Source organism: Dermacentor andersoni, chromosome 5 (assembly GCF_023375885.2).
Source record: "Dermacentor andersoni chromosome 5, qqDerAnde1_hic_scaffold, whole genome shotgun sequence".
Lineage (NCBI taxonomy): Eukaryota > Metazoa > Arthropoda > Arachnida > Ixodida > Ixodidae > Dermacentor > Dermacentor andersoni.
In genome coordinates, this window is record NC_092818.1 from 68596534 (window position 1) to 68615639 (window position 19106).

A 19106-nucleotide genomic window follows, 5' to 3' on the forward strand; every position below is an offset into this window, starting at 1 on the left:
GGAAACTTAAAGCATAGTTACCTTCGTTAGTTACGAATGTTGCGTGAAGGAACCACTTACGGTTTGAGGAGAAGTTGATGCCTAAATCTATGTAACACCATGCGTCGTAGATCTGATCGTCATGAATGAAATAGGCTTAGTTTAGTTGTGGAGTCGTTCGTCCGTGTACCAAAAGAAAATACAGTAAAATACGAGGAATGATCAAAAAGTTTAGCAGTTCGCATATCAGGAAAACTGCCAAACCTAGGAAAAAAACTTTTTTCAACATAATCTCCCTCACACTAATGCACTTCTCTCATTTTCCTGGAAGTCTTTTGATACCAGCAAAAAAAATGTTCTTCGTGGTTGCCAAGCCACTACTCTGCGGCAGTTTGAAGCGAGTTACTGTCATCAAACCTCGTTCCCTTGAGGTGTTTCTTCAAATTCGGAAATAAATAAAAGGCACTCGGGGCCAGGTCGGAACTGTAGGGTCGGTGGTCCAGCTGTTCGAAACCACTCTCAAATGGCAGCCTGGGCAACACAATTCCTGTGAACCGGGACGTTTTCGTGCAGGAGGAGGACACCTCTTGCCGCTAATCCTCGGCGTTTTTCCGCGATGGCTTTACGCAGTTTTCGAACAACGTTGGCGTGGTATTCGCCTCTAACTGTCCTACTGTTTTCAAGTTACTCAATGAGCAGGATCCCCCTTGCATCAAGCAAAAAGTGTCGCCATCACTTTCCTCCCTGAACGCTGGGTCTCGAATTTTTTCAGGGAAGGGGATCTCGAATACCTCCACTGCATAGACTGCTGTTTTGTTGCTGGGTCCCACTGATACAGCCACGTCTCATCCGCAGTCATAAGGCGGCTGAGAAAATCTTCTGGGTCGTTTGAATAGAGGTGCAAAAGTTCCCTTGATGAACGCACGCCGTGGTTTCGATCTTGCGCTGAGAGGTTTCGTGGCAGTCATGGTGCCAAGACCATCAACATACCCGAAACATCGTGGATGATAGTGAAAGGCCTGCCATAAGAAGTGTTCAATTCTTCGGCAGCTTCTGACACCCTGATTCGGCGATTATTCATGGTAAGGCTCTCTGCTGAGGCTGAATGGTCCAAATCTGTCGAAATGGTCGACCGCACTGACCTTGGGTCGTCTTGCACATGCACACGGCCATGTCTAAAATCAGTGAACCACTGAGTCACTGTAGGACATTCATTGTCATACACATTCACCATCCTACTGTGTATTTCCTTGGCGGAACTTTTCTTGCACAGAAATTTGAAAACTCTCCGGTACTCGAGCTTGAAATCGTGGGAGGACACCTCGTTTCATTTACTGATGCAGACCAAGTAACGAAGTGGAAGGCTTGCTAGGCTGCAGAGATGAACAAACAAAAGGTAGAGAGAAATCACTGTCAGATATTTGGTTATAGCCAAGTTCCGAATCTGTTTCGATCTCCCCTTGTATATTCGAGTTATGCGCGCGAAGCTTGCGAGTTTTGTTCATGCTTATTCTATGGCCTTTCAGTACGTTCCCTAATGCTAACTACTGTATTTATATTACAGAGCACAGAAAAATCGAAACATTCAATAGAAACAGGCGAAGCACAACGTCAGAACCTGATATATTTCAGTACATCAAGAAATCCGCTGTCCATAGTAATTCGTTGGTTCATTCAAGGCAAGTACAATGAAATTGCGGGACCCTAGAAATAATTTAAAAACAAGAAGAATATCTTAACCACCTGCTTCTTATCAGTTTAATTCTGCTCACGCAAGAGAAGAATGTGATAACCATTCTGTTTCCGGAATAGTAGCTCAACATTACCATCGTTTCATTTACGCAGAGGGCCGGCCAAAAAATTCCTGATGCATATGTAGAACACTTCTGTGGCAGGGTACAACTGCCGGAAAACGCAGGCGATTATGGGGATGTTCGAGATAAAAAGAAGGCTGTAAAGCTTCAATTACGCTTTCATTTTTTTCTTATACGCGTCGCTTCTTTCGCGCCAGATAAAAAAAAAATGAGATCATTTTCTTGCGCTGAGCGCGCCCACAGCGCCACTTCACGTTCGCTGCACCAACCTGTGAGCTGCATTCAGTGCAGGTGATGGAGCTACCGACAGATGGCAGAAGTAGCGCTTGTGCTGGTAGGACGCCGTATTTCCCCATATTTAACCACCCTCCTCTTAGGATTGAAAGAAGCAGAACATAAGCTCATATTTTATTCGGAGCAAATCTTAGCAGCCGCTCAAAATTTGGCCATAATGGAGTATAAAGAAATTGTAGATAAAATCGAGTATACCCGATCAGCCTCACCATCAGGATACAAAGATCCCCAAGCTGGCTCCACGCTTTCAACTGAAGACCCGGTAGCCCAACCACTTCGAAAAAAAAAAAAACAATGTCAGCACAACGCCCGCCCTGTTCAATGCCAGTGTTGGTTTAAGGTTGAAGTGGTTAGTTAAGCTAAAGATGATGGATGAGGAACTGCTCGCAAATGCATGGTTCATTTACAAGGTGTTGAAGTGGCTTTCTCCTTTGACTTGTACAAAAAAAAATTCCGAGGTTTTAGGCGCCAGAACCACGATATGATTTTGAAGCACGCTGTAGTGGAGGACTCTGGGTTAGTTTTTACGATCTGGTGATCGTTAACGTGCGCTCCATGCACGGGCGTTTCTGCATTTCGCCCCCATCGAAATGCGGCCGCCGCGACCGGGATTCGAGCCCGCGACCTCGTGCTTAGCAGCGCAACGCCGTAGCCACTAAGCAACCACGGCGGGTAACTCCGAGAAAACTAACCAAGGCGCCTAACGAGGTAAGCCTTCTCAAAGAACAGGCTGCCCAAGCATTCTCTGTATCCTACCCTGAAGTGTTCGGAAAATTAAAAATAATGAGTAACTGCAGGCTGAATGAAACTTGAGGACATTTTCATACATAATGGCAGCATTATGTCACTACGAGCACTGCTCAGAGCCTTCGAAAGCTGTACATATAAAAAAGAAAGAAGTGAAGATTTGACTTTTGAGCCGGCTTTCCCGGGACGCTATGGAAAAGCTTTTTCAGCATGAAATGAGTCCCTTTCACTTTCACTTGAAGTAAATATTGTGAAACGAGTGAAGGCACAGGCACAAAGCGCCAAAGAATTATGCTTGCCCAAGTATTCAAGCAGAGTAAGTACGGGTCGCACTGATTAGACGGATCTGTGCAGCTTGTACATTTCTTATCTTTAAGACAGGACTTACTGAAAAAGATTGAATCTATTCGGAAGCCGGAAGGAAAAAGTAATGTTGCTCCAGAATCGCAAGAAACAGTTTCAGGCTCCGCTGCAACAAATACGATCAAAAACCATGGCCTGTGTGAACCTTGTTAGCTTTTGCGAAGGCGTGGCGTTAGTGAATCAAGTACGCTTTCGAAATTGAAAAAAAAAAAAAAACAATGTGGGATGAAAGCAATTCTTTGCGACGTTCGAGCAAGTTGGTTCATACCTTGTGATGGTGCAAGCACATTCCGGAAAAACGAACAAGAGCGCGTCATGGAAAAATTAAATCGGACATGTTGAGGACCTGCAATAGAGTTGTTGAGCTGATGGTCTCGGAGGCTTCTCTCCAATTCTGTATGGCCCAGGATTGAAGAGAAGCTTCCTGCTATGAAAAAAAAGTAATTTTCCAAGCGAAATAAGAATGATGAGCTCGGAAAACAACAGCCACATCACGCAAAATGTGTACGCCGTAGTGCAGAATCCAGGCTGTTATTGCAGCTCTGAAGTGATGTAAACTTCGTTTTGTGTCTCAGAGCTGTTAAGCCCTAGTCGAAGTCTTTTATTTTGAAAGCATCTTATACTATGAGATATACGTACGCTTCGAAAGCAGCCATGTAACTCAGTTTTAAAGTGAAAAGCTTGGTTTGACCCTTTCGCCCGTTTTTGAGTTGAAACTTTTCTGCAAAGAACTTGCATGCCTTGCCGTTTGTAGTGCTTTTGCAGCACGAACAAGGTACATTTTTGATTTTATTTTTTCCATGTGCATTCATAATTTGCGCTACCTGCGAGCTTTGTTCTGTTCTCGCGTGTTTTCTGTTTCTCGTGTGTTCCTACTAGCGACCTGTATTCTTTGGAAAGCTTTGACAAGAACTTGCCAAAGTTATCCAAAAACTGGACAATCGGCCACTTTTTGTGCAGGTGCTGCTGGAACACCGCCCCCGTCGCCCGTCGGCCCATAACACGGTGAAGGCGCTTTTGTGTTTCTTAAGGGCGACGGGTTTGTGCGACCATCTGTGACTATTAACGCGATTTCTGTAAGACCACACGCGTCAGCGAACTCGCCGCAATTTCCTTTTTTCCTTCCATCCTCTCTCTCCATGTGATCTTTGTTTTCCCCTTTCCCATTCCCCCGGTGTAGGTAGCCAACCGGACGTTATTCTGGTTAACCTCCCTGCCTTCTACTTTTTTCTTTCCTCCTCCTCCTTGTCGTTGCGTTATTTCTTCCATGTGACCTGTCATCTTGTTGTTTGTTTTTATCATTCCTTCCCTTTTATTCCTTTATCTTCGATTTCTATTGCCATGCCCTCCTTTTTGAACAGTGGGCAGGCTGCGTGCCCCTTCCCACGGTAGTTGCCCTCCCGCTTCCTCCCTATATCATAATCTGTCCATTATATATGGGTTTTCATAATATGGTAATTATTCAGGCATTTATGTTTTCATGCCATAAGAACTACTGGCAGTAAATTATCATAATCCGCTGCCGATACAAAGCTGCTGGTGCACAGGACGCGTACTGTCGTGTTACCGATCTGAGGGGCGCGGTCGTCCTCCCCGCCAGCTACTATACATATAGCTTGTTGAGATAATCGTGCTGTATAGCGTGAAGCGTGGTGCGTATGAAGGTTTAAGCGATGTGTTTGAGCCCTCGAGAAAGACAGATCTCCTTTTTTCCTAGCACCTTCTCCCTTTGTGGCGTCTGCGGCAAAGGCCTCTGGTGGGGGGAGAGGAGATTCATCCTCGCATTCCGCGCCGACCCTCTCTCCGCTGGAGGCAGCCCACATATAACCGATCGGCTTGTGTCTATAGTACCGCTACCGATGTGATTAAGGTATCTTCGAGTATTGGATTGCACATTGTGCTGCTAGATATTCGCTACGGCTCGCATTTCAGTACTGGACGTTTTCGAAGCATTCAAACGAACGAATAGACATTTTTTCCCCGCATAAGTCACGCCCCGTATCACAACACGCGGGGCAAAAAAATGTGCGCGCAACTAAAAGCAATGCTCAAATCGTCGCAAAAACAGGCTTCATTACCGGATGCACAAACCGTCCAGTTCGTGTCTTCGGGCCAGTGGCTATGTTCCCCACATCTGCGCAGACGCTGATCGCGGAGAACTTCACCCTAAAGGTGTTTTCACGGCGGCACTGGCTTGCTGTTGTGAAAGACCACCTCAATGTGAAATTTGCGCTGCCGTGCAGCCAGCCCAACTCGGCGTTCATCTATAACCGACGCCCCGATACTGCACTTACATTTTATAAATTTCGGTGCGTGTTATGCACGGGAAACTATACAATTAAAACCCCATCTGACGAAAGCCGATTTTACGAAGTTCCCGATCCAACGAAGAAATTTCCATTCGCCGGAAGTTAGCCATAGGGTTCAAGGTTGTCATCAACTCGAATTAATGAAACTAATGTGTCCGAACTCGATTTAACGAAGTTTTTCCTGAAATTAATGAGTAAAAAAAGCGGCAATTTCTTTCTAATTTTGACTCAGGCGGGTTTTCCATCGAGCGTGAGCTCTAAAGCTATCGCATTAAGACATCTAGGCACCTGGGTCACGGCCCTAGCTTTATTTTGATGAGGCAGCATGCCACACCCATGCGCGGAACAGTGGGCTCAACACCGCCCCGTTATGCGCGGCGGTGGTTGCTTTCGTTATTTCATGCTTTATGCGACACATGGCCGCATTAGCGGCAAAGATACAAGGCCGCGGTAGCTTTTGCATGTCGCTACCTTACATTATATTTCGAAGGGCCGAAAAATTCCTTTCTCGGTTTTACGAATTTCGCGATTTAACGAAATAATTTGAGCGTGGTCATCACATCGTTAAATGGAGTTTCAAATAAAGTACGTTTTTAAACATGTAATCGCCTACTAAGGGGGGAGGGGGGGAGAAAAGCAGAAGGCAGGGAGGTCAACCAGAATAACGTCCGGTTGGCTCCCTACACCGGGGGAATGGGAAAGGGGAAAACAACGATGACAGGGAGAGAGAGGAGGGAAGGAAAGAAAGAAATCAGCGGTGAGTTCGCTGACGCGTGTGGTCTAATAGAAATTGCATTAATAGTCATAGACGTTCACACAAGCCCGTCGTCCACAAGGAGCACAAAAGCGCCTTCACCGCTTTATGGGCCGACGAGCGATGTTCCAGCCGCACCTGCACAGAAAGCGGCCGATGTCCAATTTTTGGAGGGCGTTATCAAGTTCTTGTCTTTCTGGGGCTTATCGTGGACAGTGGCACAGCAGGTGGTCGATATTTTCTTCGGTGCCGCAGACCTCGCTTGCGGCACTGTCAGTCACTCCAATCAATGTAGAGTGTGTCTTTGTGAATGCAACTCCTAACCAAAGGCGACAAAGAAGCGTAGCTTCACGCCGTGGAAGTCCGAGTGGAAGTCGGAGTTGTAGTGAGGGGTTTCATCGATGCACTCGTGTAGGTCGCAAGTTTGGTGAGTTCCATTCGGTCAGTGAGAGACTGCGTGCCAGGTGTCGAAGCTGCCTTGCGGCGTCTGTCCTCGAAAGCGGTATTGGAACGCTGTGCTCTTCTTGATGTGCTGTGCGAGCAGCGTTATCGGCGGAATCATTGCTACTGATTCCACAATGGCCAGGTACCCATTGAAAAACAACCTCGTGACCTTTTTGTTGGACGTGATGGTGAAGTTTCACGATTTTTTATGTCAGCTGTTCATAACATCCGCGTCGGACAACTGACTGCATGCACTGTAATGCCGGCTTTGAGGCAGATAACGAAGCCCATTTTCTAGGTCTTTCAGAATGAAAGAATTCCAGTGCACGACGCAGAGCCGTTAGTTCTGCCGCCGTTGAGGTCGTGACATGAGATGTCTTGAACCGCAGTGTTATTCCTGGCGTTGGTATAACCAACGCACCACCATAACTGGACGACGTAGTCGATCCATCGTTATAGATGTGCACGTGGTTGCTGTACTTTTCATGTAAAACAAGTAAGCTCAGCTGTTTTATAGCAGGGGCCGGTAGATCTGTCTTCTTCTGTAGTCCTGGAATCATTATATGTACTTGTGGTCTAATTTCCACACCAGCTCATTTATTTAAATGAAGCAACCGTAAAGCATCCCGAAAGCCGCGAGGCCACTGAATAGATTTGCGTCGACGCGGCACTAAACTGTGTAACTTTGGTGGCTGACACCAGGTGAACTTGCGCTGGTTAGGCCTAACAGCCAAAGCGTGGCGCGACTGTGTGCGGTAAACCATCGATAGATGTTTGCCGCTCGGTCATCGGGCTTCTGGTCATGCTCGTGCTCTAGACATTGGGCGCAAAAGTGGCGCGCATGCCTACCAAGCTCGTCTGCGCGCTTACAGAACGGAACAGGCTAAGCTCGCGTGTACATAAAATGCATAACTGAATTTGCACCACACAGCATAAGCAACCTGCGTCGCGCAGTCAAAGTCGCATTTCACAGCATCGCGACGACGCAACATTGACGCCTTCAGGTAGCATGTGGGGGCTTATTCATCAGTGGCCGTCACCCAAAAAGGTCAAGTACTCATGACCCCTACAACAGAAAGCATGTTCGACATACACCGCCAAAGCTTGTGAGTGGTGGCGCTGGCTAACACTCCCAGGGCTAGTTCAAGTAGTAAAACATAAGATACCCTAGAAAGTAGATGCGAAAACTGCGCCGCGTTAGCTCGATTCGTAAGGCCATCGTACGTGTAATGTGAAGACGTGGGTTCATATCTCAACTGCGGCCAGTTGTTTTAAAGCGAAAGCTTTGGTAACCTAGTCGAGCTGAGTTTCGCCGTCGCCAGCAATTTTAGCTTCATTTAATCGCAGCTGCGCCGTAACCTTGGTAACGCATCGCATGACTCGCCGCGTGCGCTCTCCGCAGCTGGGTCGCCGCCTGACCACGTGACTAGCCGCGCTCGCCTAGTCAGTGCGAACTTTGCCATAGATGAGAGCGAGGCCGAGCCGCCTTCTCCGAGTGCTGCGCGGGAGCGGGAAGCTTTGAGCCGTCGTCGCCAAGTGGCGTCCGAACACCCCGCGGATATCGCCCGGCGAACTAGTTCACTGGAGAGGGTCCGGAATGCAACAGGTGTCGCACCGTCGAGATCAATGTACCGACCGCGCTCGCGCCCTGTCCATATGTGCTTTGACGCTGCGCATGTTCGCAGCGTCTCTTTGCGTGTCTAGCACTTGCGCTCTCCCTGTGGCACAACAGGCGTTGCATCGTCAAACGATGCGTGTCTACCGAAGACTAATCACAGTCATGTCTAGCCACCGACCTGGGCACAGCCCACATACCTGGCTTAACGATGAGTGTTTACCTAAGTATAATAACGACAGCTAAATGAAAGGTTAACCAAGTGAAACCCTCACTTAACCAGGATAAACCAAGCTTTCGCTTTGCTTATCCATGGTTAGCTGAGCTAAGCCGCAGCCAATTTTTTCACCCACTTTCATTTCCAAATGATTTATCATTCCTTTAATTCAATTTTAGTAAGTATAAGTAATTTCCCCATGTTGTCCTTGGTGTCTTTGTTTGCTGGCTTTTTATGATATTATTAATAAAAATTGGGCCCCTCGGTTCCCTTTTTTCACGTGCATTATACACACATATATATCATAAATATATAAATATCAATATATACATATACTGTGACTGGATTTCTCACTCGGCCAAGCGTGTCTAGCAACATGAGAAGCAGAACTTCACGGCTACCTTCCGTTTATTTGCCCTAATAAACAAAAGATAACCACGAACTTGTGCTTCTCATCCATGTATATTGAAGTATTCGGGTGCCATGGCCTCGGAGTCTGGCGTCAACTGATGGGGTCACTCTCTAGAGAACCCCGCCGGTGCGTCTTGTAACGGGTAGCTGGCCTACGCTACCGGGACATCACAAGGAGGCTAAGCGGGCCCTCGACGTCGTCCTAGCCTTCTTGATGAGGGTTGCTTTTTTCGTGATGAGTACGAGGTAGAGAGGATTGAGGAACGGAACAGGGGGTTTATATACATAGGAGAGGCAAACTTATTTACAGAACAAGGGACATTCGTATATACTGGCGCCAGCGCGTAGTGCAGTACATCGTTCTCGTAGCATGAGCTACCTGTCAAAGCAGACTACATCTTTTGTGGAGAGTACATCCGGGAACGTCAGGGCACGTCAGCACGCCACAGGAACCCAAAAAGTCCGCTTATATCCCCTCTGTTCTCCCTAGATACCTAGGCAAGGGAAATCTGCGGTCACAACTTCCTCCAGCCGGAGCCTTCATGGTCGATGAAGGCTCCGCCTTGAGGGCGAGGGTCCGCACAATCACTGCGCTGCCTTTGTTCACGGAACACAAGCGCAAAAAATACCGCCAGGCGCACCCACAGAAGGGAGGGGACGCTTGTAGACAGGGGTGTCACACTTGACTCCATTGGTGAGTCTTGGCTCCTTGGATGGCCCAGGAATTAGCTGGTTCTTCTGTCGATCGGCTTTGGCGGCCAGCGGCGACGGTAAGGAAGCGGCGTAGAACAGACTTTCACTTGTGTTTCCCGGTCCCAGCGTCGAGGTCGGCGACCAAGTGGCACCCATCAACTCCGTAGCCGTCAAACATGTCTCGCCTTGGTGCAGCCGCAGGTCTGTCCGTAGCGACGTATCGTGAGTTTCACACAGTTGATTGGTCCCAGGAAAGCAACAGAGGTTCGAAGGTCGCTGCCCTGGCTGGCCCATCGTGACAACTCCTCCACGGTCACGGAAAATCTCGATTGGCCTGCACTGACAACCGCTGTTCTAGTTTAGAATGGCTGGTGACCAAGATCGCTTGTCTCTAGACAACAACTCGGAAAGCTTCCAGCAATCTCACAAAAACCGGCACCGTAGAGTCGACCTCGGCAAGACAGTACCACTCGGCGTGCAGACGCCCAGAATCAGCAGTTAGCTCACAAGGCTTAATACCAAAATTTCAATATACGTCGCTCGACTGGGGACTGCAAGTTTCGACCCAAACTTTTGTGCCACCAAAACGCGCGCTCACGTTTCTTTGATTTCAGGAAAAACTGGCTGTCGCGCTGCACGAGAGCAAAGGTATACGTAGAATTAAACTAAATAACCAATGCCTCAAAACATCTTATTAATCCTCACTTCACGAACAGCCTCTTGATACTTTATCACAGCGGACTACTCATCGCACATACTGGTAGCACTTAACAGCCGCGCCAACTCTATGAACACGTAATCAAAATCACGCTAGCTTAATGGCCTCAAGTGAACGCACACTTGCGTCTCATGCATAGGTCTTATTTTCTTTTTTGTCCTTGCAGGACACGCCCTCAAAGAAAAAAAGAAAATTACAGTTGTGTAACTTACGCACTCACAAGAACCTTCAGGAAACAAAACACACTGCTATTAATTACTTCCACGTATGCTTAACACAAAATTCAGAATGTTGCCGCCTTCAACACACACGAATTACCCAGTGACTAACGTTCTGTCTCCTTCCGCCCACCTAGGGCACGCGCTAACGGAACTGCATACTGCCCAGTGGAAATTATGCACCCACTGAAAACCAATACGGTTAACCTGAGAAAAAACATCAAAAACACCTCTGTTAAAAAAGTGGTTAGCTAATACTGTAGGCCTTTAACAAATAACCTTTACGCTTCAGATCACTGCACCCGCCGTGGTTGATCAGTGGTTATGGTGTTGGGCTGCTGAGCACGAGGTCGCGGGATCGAATCCCGGCCACGGCGGCCGCATTTCGATGGGGGCGAAGTGCGAAAACACCCGTTTACTTAGATTTAGGTGCACGTTAAAGAACCCCAGCTGGTCGAAATTTTTGGAGTCCCCCACAACGGCGTGCCTCATAATCAGAAAGTGGTTTTGGCACGTAAAACCCCACAATTTAATTTTTTTTTTCAGATCACTGAAGAGACAGCCTAACTACTCATTAAAGAGCACTTGGCGAAACTTAAGTTTTACGCAAACCCAATCTTTAAAAATTGGAGGACGCTTAAGCTTCGCCTTCAAGAGTGGAACGCGATAGCGTTATCGCACCCCGTTCGCACCGCCTACTAAAACGCCCTAGGCCAGCCAAACGTCGCGATCGGCACAGATAGCCGGGCCCCGACGCGCCATGAACGCGTACGCGATCATGGGGCGAGTGGCGCGCCACGTGTCGGGGCAGCGCCGTACATTGCGAGGATGGGGTGTTCTGTGTTTGCCGCAAGATGGCTCTGCGTGTGCGCAGAGCGCAGAAGAAATGTAGCGGAAACGTACTTTGCTACTCGTGAAACGGCGACTTCTATGAGTTACATGGCCATAATTACCGATATACACCGCAGTATAACTTTCTACGGCACGTTTCTAAGGCAACACTGCATTCACTAGAGGTGATTTTGTCCCGTTTTGAAGGAAGGAGCTCGTGGCTGAGTGGTAGCGTCCCCGTCTCACATGTTTTTTATTTATGAAGTGGCTTCTAGGATTTATCGCTCACCGCCAACGCCGCTGACGCCGACGACACCAGCTTTGCTGCGACACGAGCTCCTTAACGCTGTCGCGTTAAAACTTCCAAGCTTCTCAAATAGGAACATCAGCGAAGCTCTTAACTTACTTGAAGAAACTCTAGTCTCACAACGCAAAATTCTCACACGCTCAAAAATAAACAAACAAAACAAAAGATTTGTTTCTACGGAACCCGTCTTTTTGCCGGTTGTTCCGAGATTTTCACGACGGACTCGTACATTTTAGCCGTACTCGAGGTGGTCGCGGTTTGAAAGCTTTCCTAACTAGCCATGACCAACAAAAGGCATGACATCCGATCAGCTATTTCCAGACTGTACAGCCTCCTGCCAATTTGCGCCATGGCGACGTGCTATCGTCATCACCTCGTCGGACAGTGTCGTGTCTCTTCATCACCTTGTCTCGTCCTGCCACCGTGCACTCCTGCGCACTGCGTGCTGCACTCCGGAAAGAACGACGGAACGATGAACATAACTGCCCTGTGGCCTTCGTACACGTTCACGCAGAGCATGCTTTTTTAATTCTTTTTCTTCGGTGGCTTGGACGCGCTTGAAATGACCACAAAATTTGCACAGCATGGAAACAACGCGCTGCATGAGCGGAGGTCTGTCTGCGTCGGCTGCTGCGAATCGCGCCCGTGCGTCAACCACGCGCTGCCTCTCGCGATCTCCCGATTAGCGAGGCAGTAGCACCACACTTCTCTCCGTTTGCAATGTGCCGCACGAGGCAGATTATGCGTGTCAGCCAATATATCGCGAAAAGAAAACACGTATAGAGCTGCGCTCAAATTTCTTATGAGGGAGTATAATAATCGGCGGTGAATTTGTTACTATGAGCTTATATAAATGATTACTAATAAATAAGTAGCCAACTATAATGTATTGATTTAAAAGCATAATCTTCGATGCATAAGTTGTAACACCTGTGGAGAAATACCGAAATACCGTCTTTTTCGTGAAAGTTGCTGCTGTCGTAATTATTTTTCAGTATTGAAAAGAAAGCTTGCGAGGTTTCCAAAAGTGCCAAGTTTCTAGGCGTTTGCGTGTCGCAAAATTGGACCCCTCGAACATGCGGCCAACAAGTGCTCCAGCCAAAGTGTACACAGGTTGCAAAATATATTTAAAGAGCTCAACCGCAATTGCATAACTAATTTACTGCAAAATCTGTTAATGGACCCATAGATTGACATGATTGGCTGCACATCAGCCGTGCATTGCCTCCTATTAAACTTAATTAGGCCAGAAACAATAACGTTCTCCCCACCTTTATATTTAACAAGCAGTTTGTCTCCTCTCCCCCCCGCAGGTCCCCCATTTTAGTAAATGTAAGCTTGATATTGTTTTGAGTTTTCTCTCTTCCAAGGAAAACACAACGGATAACGGCCGCATAACGTTTTTGAGCACTTGCTACACATACTTTTTTTTTTAGAAAACCTCCTGTTTACCCACACATATTCATCTTGTAATGCGAATCTGCTATAATGGTCCTCTATTTCACTAACTTTGATACGTTCATGAAACAGGCTCGTTACGTCCTGATAGGTTCGCACAAAAAAAATGATAGTGTAAAGGCTGTAGGTAATCCACAAAATATGAACTTCGCATACACATCACCTTTGTCGCATTGCGACGAACTGCTTATTTATTTCCACGCTTACTTCACCGAAGACAGTGACGAAACGCATGAATATCGGCAGAAAACAAGCATTCAGTAATATTTTTCAAAGATCCTAAACCCGAAACAAGCTTCTCAAAACATCATACCTAACATTGTCATAATTTCTAATGAATGTGAACTCGCTGTCATATACAGTTATCTCCTGACCCGAACAATCATGGCAAGTAACTGCCCCAGAACACTTCGCAGAACTTCGTTGCCAAATTTGTTGCAAAAACACTAAATAACAGACAATCTGTTATCTTTTTTTTTTAATGTCTGCCTTGTAGCTTGTCGGGTTATCTTGAAAAACTTGGCCTCTGTAAAACGCGCTGCCCTCAAATGAAATGTAAACATAAGTTTTCTATAAAAACTAATTATCCTCGACTAGTTAAACATTTATACTAAACTCCCGCTTATTTCTTTCTTTTTTTTCCTAGACAATGCTGAGCATCCATTCTTGATAGAGATTTTACAGCTTGGACCTGTCCGGTACATCCCCCCAAGCTGGCTGTTGCATTGACCTTTGCGCACGTACCAGATGCCTCTTCTGGTTTTCTTAAAAAGATTATTGACACATGCCCTTTTTTAAAGTTACTTTTGGCGTGGAGTACATTTTTTAATGTTTATCGAAAAAAGAAAACGCTTTCTATCGCCATAATGGGTTCATTTCTCCCTGCCCCTACTTGAGACGTGGATACCAAGATGTGTTCAAACACGTCCGCCAAATGTACTTGCCACCAGGTGTTAAATATTTTTTTTCCCTGTCCACACAGCAACACTCCCAGTTACGGCATGGTTCCGTCTGAGAAGTTGCTATGTCCAATGGTAAAAAATCGTCGCTTGTCTACACGTGAAGAGACTGTCGAACATTCTTTCATTGACTTTTGGAATGCTGTCTTGTTCTGGGACGTCCTGCAAAGAATCCTAAAGAAGGATGTTCACGTAACACAATTATCAATTGGGCTTTTGCTTTTCATAATCGCGAAGATCCCCCATATTACATGTTCGTAGTAATTGGCCTTCATAGTCTCAGGAAAAGCAAGATGTGCGATAGGCACGCGGAAACCGCCCAATGAAATGATTTTTTTTCGGGAAACAGTGGTTTATTGCATAGTGTATTCGCGGCTCAAGAGCCGCAGCCTGATTGAATGTCGTTTTCAGATGAATATGTGTTGGCCTGCCTGAGTGTTAACTACATACGTAGCTAAATCTGATTAGGCCACACTGGCACGTTTATACTTTTGTCCGGCCAATGACAACTAGCGCTTCCAGATGACCACCGCGTGTCTTATGATGATGATTTCGATACAGGGGATTGGCCGAGAAGCAGGCCAATGCCCCGTTTGCAAACAAAAGAACGTTAATTTTTTTTTTTATGTTGGCCACAGCAACGTCAAAAACAGCTCTGAATGGCGGACGATACACTTATTAGACGTCTCGATGCTCGGACTCGGACCGGAGCCGGCGCGTGAGTGCGTGGAGTGCGTGCATAATTAAGGAACGCGTACTTTGCGGGACGCGAGGGACGGGTGCTATGTCCCGTGACAGTATCCCCGTTCCTCTCCTAATATGCTTCACCGCATAAAATCGGTGCATAACGGTAAAGTTAACTAACCGCTCATCATGTTATGCATGTTAGACCTTTGCCTCACGCGCACTCCTTAATGCATGTCTCGATCTGAAGTGAGCTGAATTAGGACTACAATGCCTACACAAAACCGGCTTGGATTTAGATCTTACTTCGGATAGCTACCTAGCGTATTATCACAGTTGAAACGTGGTTGTGCTACATGACATGTTTATTTTTTTCGCGCTGAGGTTGGGTAGTTTTTCAGTAGATTTGAGGCCGTGTCCATACAATCTGGAGGATTGGTCTAAATTGGGGAGTCCCTCGGACAAATCGGGAGAGCTGGAAGGTAATTTAACACGATAGCGTTAAGGGACCCGCGTCGCAGAAAATTTGGCGACGGCGTCTTGCGTCGGCAACGTCGTTTCGGCAAAACGATATTCGAGCCACCCTTACCCAGGCCCTCCATGTGGCGCAAGGAAGCTACTGAATTAATTCAATTTCTCAAGCTAAAAGACGCAGAAAGACAGTAAAGTAGAACTTCCGCAGAAGCTATAGACATGATAGCGTCGGATTGTAATTTGACTACACGAGAAAACGTAATTCTGTTTCGTGAAAACTCAAAGAAAGCCCTTTTTCCAGCGTTATTACAATTGATGGACCAGCCGCGGCGCCCGCCATTTGCTCGCGCTGGCGCGTGAGTATCTCGGGGGCCACAGAGCGGCGCGCTCGGTTCATTGTAATACCTCCAGATGGCGCTTGCCAGCGCCGCATCGTGGCCCACGCAAGAGGCCACGTTTCTACGAGAAAGCCCGCCTCCGTGTCTAGCGTTCGCGGCCAGCGTTTCCCGATAAACATTACGGTTACATACGCTCCAGTTGCCGGGAAGCGTAGAAGCAGTCAGGGATCTTTGAATGCTATCACGTTCCACTCTTAAAGGCGAAGCTTAAGCGTCTTCCATCTTTTTCTTATCATATGCGACCCGTCAAGTGACTGATCACGTCCATAACCACGAAGTCCCGCTCAATGTCGAAGTGGAAATTAGCCGGTATTGAAATGTATAATAAAGAAATGTGGACAAAGGCGTATGAATCCACCGGTTAGAACAGCTTTCATAATATTTAAGAAATCTCCAGATATTACCAGAAGTCAAATCCTTGACTTGGTTCCAAAAATTGATGCCAACTCCAAGAATGATGCCAAATCTAGGGATAAATCTCTATAGCTGGCATCACTGTCAGGCAACCTAAAAACTTCGACAACGCAACGTAAAAACGTCGGAACTATGCTTAAAAAACATAGCCTATTTAACATGTGTTCGACCTATACCAGACTACGGCTGTACCGCATGGGATCCTTCGCAAGTTACACTGATTGATGAACTAGAGAAAATTCAAAATCGGGCAGCTAGGTTCGTCTTGAGACAGTACGTGAGATGCAAGAGCTGCACGCAGATGAAAAATGAACTTGAGGGGGAACTGCTTTCGTCGCGCCGACGAAAGTTGCGGTTGAAATTCTTTTGTCATATATTTAATGACAAAACAGGATTTGACAAGAAAAATAATTTAAAGAACCTCATTACCATTACTCATATAGAATTGACCATGTTTTCAAGATAAGAGAATTGTGTACCAGGACGGACACATTCTCAAAATCATTTTTTTTTTTTTTAGAACTATTCAAGAATGGAACAAGTTGTCTGAACTGCAAGTGTTCTGTAAAAACGATTCATTTATGTCAATGCTGTAACCTTACTGCTGTAGCGCCTTCGGGCAGCGCGGGGTTAATAAAATAATGAAGAATGAAAAAGCTTACTGCGAGTGCGCTTATAGCGCCACGTCACGTTGTCTACGACAAGCATTGCGGTGCCTTCTGGGGTGTTGAAAGCGCCACCGACAGATGGCATAGGCACTGCTCCGAAACTGTAGTATCGAGTGCGAAAAGATACGATCTCGTCACGTCCGCTTGTGAGGCTGTTCTTGACATCCCATATGTCCTTAATTTTAACTAGTGCTTGAATGTAAGCATACCAATGATCTCAGTTTGGAAGAACCAGAAGGAAATATCTACGCCAGCATTTTATTCGCGGCAATTATCAGCCCCGTCCGTTACTTTGGTCTTCACTGAAGTTATATTAACCGTGGTTAGCTTCAAATAAACATGGTCAAAAATGCCACGTCGGTGCTAAACCGAAATACGTTCGCAAGCACGCTGCGAGAATAGTGCACGACTTCCAAGTAAGGTAGAAAGATGGGCGAGTTGGAAAAGATGCATACTTATTAATTAGCGAAAACAACGGAAGATACCGAGTTAGACGGACACAGGTCGAGCGCTGACTAACGACTTAAATTTATTGAACAAAACGCTTGCAAAAGAAAACATGAATAAACCAACTACCTGCGCGCGCAGAGAATCTAAGTCACATGGAAATAGTCAAAGTAGCGGTACAAACTGACATATCATTAAGCGCAAAGACAGAAGTGCTCGTGAACTTGCTGAAGCCTTCCATACAGCAAGGTTGCGCAATTAATGTGTACCTGAGCCATCTGTCGTTTTGCTAGATGGTGAAGCGGACTTGCTCAGTTCCGACCATGTCGAAACGCTCAACTCAACTTTGTACATGCGTGTGACCATGAAGATATTCCAAGTCTGAGAAAACAACCGGTGCGTGCCGGTGTTGCAATTTTGTCTTGAGACACTCCGATGATCGTTATATCAGCGAAAGAAGTTGTGAAAGCTGTTTCCACAGTTGAAGGACAAGTCCATTAATTCGTCTAAAGCACTATATTGGCCATATCTCTAACATTTTCGGGGAAAGAAAATGAACATTTACTATGTACACAGGTCTGTACATAGCGTCTGAAAGGGATGTGAAGTGCCTCCCTATGCTTTGTTTGCTTCTCCATGGTTTTCTTGTTGTCCTTAAAGTGAAGCTTCTCTGTGAAAGCGAACATGCATGTCTTCTGCGGGCAGGTAATCTGGACCACCCTGGGCAGCGTACTGAGGGCGGCATCTCAGTGAATTTTTATCAAATTTATCATCAATGAGATTATTCGTCGACGATTGTGTTGTGTACCGCGAAAAAGCGCGTTCAGAAGATCCAAAAATTTGCTAAATGATTTGAATAGAATACATACATGGTGCAAGAGAGGGAACATGCAACTAAACAAGCAAAGAACGGTTCGCATGCATCTTACAAGAAAAAAAAAACGGTACTGAACACGACCTACTACATCAATGAACCTTGCTTGGGCTGCGCTATAGAGTTTAAGTATTTAGGAATATATTTTACACGATCCATGTGTTGGCACTACCAAGCTGGCGACATCACGGGAAATGCATGCGAAATGTTGGGTTTCTTGCAACGGAACACCAAGCTCTTTCTGAAACAAGCTCGTGGTCTGCTGCATGAAACATATGTGAGGTCTATCCTCGAATATGGTTGTACAGTCTGGGATGCTGCAACAAACATTGCCAAAAATAAAACTGAGAAAGTGCAAAATCTTGGAGCCCGATGTATTTTACATAATTGCAGCAGACGGCTAGGATGACTGCGGCAAAGCAGACATTGGGATGGGAGCTGCTGCAAAAAAGAAGGAAATAAAATTACGACTCGAGTTCTTCCACGTCAACTATAATTCTAGAAGTGGCATAGACCGCGATAGGTACTCTCTATGACCTCATTATGTATCCAGCCGTGTGGACCATGCGCAGAAGGTGCGCGAATATAAGAGCCGAACTGAACTGCTCCGAAATTCATCTTTCCCCCAAACAATCCGTGACTGGAATAGTCTACCATCAACCATTGTGCATATTACGAATAATGCCAGCTTCGCTGCGTCGCTTTGAATGTGTACACGCTTGTTCTGCATTGAAAACTAATACTGCCCTCTTGCCTGTATGCCATGCTAAAACAATTCTTGGATCCTGCTTCCATTCTTGTTACTATATCTATGCCCCCCCCCCCCCCCCGCCCACTGTAGTGCCACTTAGGCGCCGTGGGTAATATAAATAAATAAATAAATATGTTGCGGTGTAACACTGCTGCGGTGTAACACCAAAATTTTCAACCCCTTGGTAATCCCAGGTACATGCTCATATAGTAGTTTACGTTTTGTATGACCCTTTCTGCCATCCCATTGACTAATAAAGGGAAAA